General features: G+C 34.4%; 1 protein-coding gene across 1 annotated transcript in view; it reads right to left on the bottom strand.

The window, feature by feature from the left end:
* Positions 1–2,377, bottom strand: part of LOC117123956 (gamma-butyrobetaine dioxygenase-like) — a 17,798-nt gene that overhangs the window by 15,101 nt on the left and 320 nt on the right. Inside the window, exon 2 of the mRNA XM_033270054.1 lies at positions 2,294–2,362. The gene's annotated coding sequence lies outside the window, so the exon portion shown is untranslated. The remainder of the gene's footprint in view (positions 1–2,293; positions 2,363–2,377) is intronic.

Genomic DNA, 2,377 nt, shown 5'->3' with positions numbered 1-2,377 from the left:
CTCCCCGATGGAGCAACCCCTGGCTCGAATCAACCACTTGGTTTGCATGCATTGCTGTATATCATTAAATGTTTAGGCCTAATAAGAGAACAAATAAGAAAAATCACGAATATTCCGTGAATAATGGCTAGAAAACTCGTCTTAGGTCTTGGTTTTTTATCTTTATTCTTTTCGGCTGAAAATAGATCAGCAGATTCCACAGTAAAAGAGATAAAAATAACGGGAAGGATTAAAAAAAACATCCACATACCGGTGGGTCGATAAAAACATGGAAAAATAAGAAAGATAAATAAGAGTTAAATAACTCTATAATTTTACGGCAAGACTTCATTTCTTTCCTAAAGGACTTAATGTTTATACACTTTTTATGCAATCATCAATAGAATTACAAATCGCAGGACCATATACATTAATAGAAAAAAAAGTATTTATAGATATGTAAATGCTAAAATAATGAATTGTGAAGTGGATTAGATAACACGGGTAGTTATATGATCATGGCCTGGACTTTTTTTTCAGATTCAGAAGCGGGTAAAATTAAGAACGAATTTTCAGCTTACGAGGCATAAATGAAAGAGAATGTATTGAAGCGAAAAGGGCTGCTGAGGCACTTGTGAAAGTGTTGTCTAGGGGCCCCACGTTCACTGACAAGGGGCTCAGTTTAGGCCTCTCCTGTCTATTAAACAAAACCACGACTCTTTATCACCCAGCAGCGAATGGGCTCGTAGAAAGGTACAATGGTATATGAAGCAGATGTTGAAAAGAATGTGTCAGGAGAGATCTGTTGATAGGGATAGATATCTAGAGCCATTGTTATTTGCTATAATGGATGCATCTCAGGAAAGTTTGGGATTTTCGCCGTTCGAGTTCTTGTATGGACAGATAGTGAAGGGTCCAGTAGCTATTCTAAGAGAACTTGTGACAAAATGAATGTCCAGTAGGTGAAACAAAATCTACACCAGTACGTACAGATTTTAGACATAGACTCTATAGAAGACATATGTGAAGCAGCTCATGCTGAGTTAAATAAATCAGCAGCGGATACAAGAAGTTTTTACAACGCGAAGGCAAAAGGTTAAGAGAGTTCGAAATTTAATTTAATTTCATTTTCATTTAAATTTAAGATAAAAGGAAATAATAAAACATTCTACATAAATTTTCTGAGAAATAATACGGTATGAAAGGGAGAAAATGTTTAGAGAATCAACACCAGTAGGCCTGTTCAGCGGAGCATAATGTACATAATTCTGAAGTTATTATGTCGAATTCTTCATTGTTACAGCAATTTATATAGGAAAAAGGGAATTCGTCAAAGATGTGAATATTGGAGAAAACTTGACAGATACAGAAAGATGATGTAAAGCACATACTCGTTGAGTTTGAAAATATCCTAACTGACGTACCTGGACGCACAAATTTAGATGTGCATAATATTGAGTTGACCGTTATAAAAAGTTACCCAAAGGTAAGCCCTATCCAATTCATTATAAGAGACTGTCAAAAAAGAGTTTACATCTGTGTTAGAGAGGGATGTAATTGAAGAATCAATAGTTCTTTTGCACCTCCAATGGTTCTGGCTAGAATCAAACAGGTTTTGTGTTGACCTTCGAACACTAAACAAAGTAACGGTCTTTGATGCAGAACCAATTCCAATTTTTTTTTCCCCTTTTTTTTCCCCTTTTTTTCCCTTTTTTTTTTCTTTTTTTTTTTTTTCTTTTTTTTTTTTTTCCTTTTTTTTCCCCCTTTTTTTTTCCTGATATTTTTTTACCAATTCCTGATATAGAGGATTTTTTTTAAGTCTCTAAAGCTAATAGCTTTTAATTGACCTCACAAAGGTATTTTGGCAAATACTGATGGATGAACATTCGAAACAGTTAACAGTATTTATAACGACCGATGGACTCTTTCAGTTCAAAATAATGCATGTTTCAGTTCAATAAAAATTGAAGATGGAACTCTAGAGCGATATTAATTAAGTATTGTGCATGCATATTAATTACCGGTACGTACATGCAAATTAAAAGGGAAACATGTCATAATGTTGGTCCCTGGGAGATAAGGGCGTGCATTTTGTCCAGGTCTCGATAGAGTTAGACGTCTCTAGAGGCTTAAGATAAGAGCCTAAGATAAGTCGAGTTGGACAAAGGTCCATGAAGACCGGCTACCGTTGAATATAGAAAGATATGTACAATATAAGGTGACAATTAGCAGCATTAAGTTAATTATTTATATTTCATTGTATTAAAGCAGGCCTAATGACGTGTACTGTACAGGGTTAAAATAGTAATCTTACCTCATGCAATGACGTTCCAAGGAAACTCTTAGAATTGTTGACAGACCTAAGCAAATATTGAATATATATATATATATATATATA

The sequence above is a fragment of the Anneissia japonica genome, unplaced genomic scaffold (assembly GCF_011630105.1).
Source record: "Anneissia japonica isolate Jap-2015-1 unplaced genomic scaffold, ASM1163010v1 scaffold287736_len1891122_cov214, whole genome shotgun sequence".
In the NCBI taxonomy this organism is placed as follows: Eukaryota; Metazoa; Echinodermata; class Crinoidea; order Comatulida; family Comatulidae; genus Anneissia; species Anneissia japonica.
Note: the sequence above shows the minus strand (reverse complement) of the source record. Positions and strands in the feature narration are given on the sequence as shown.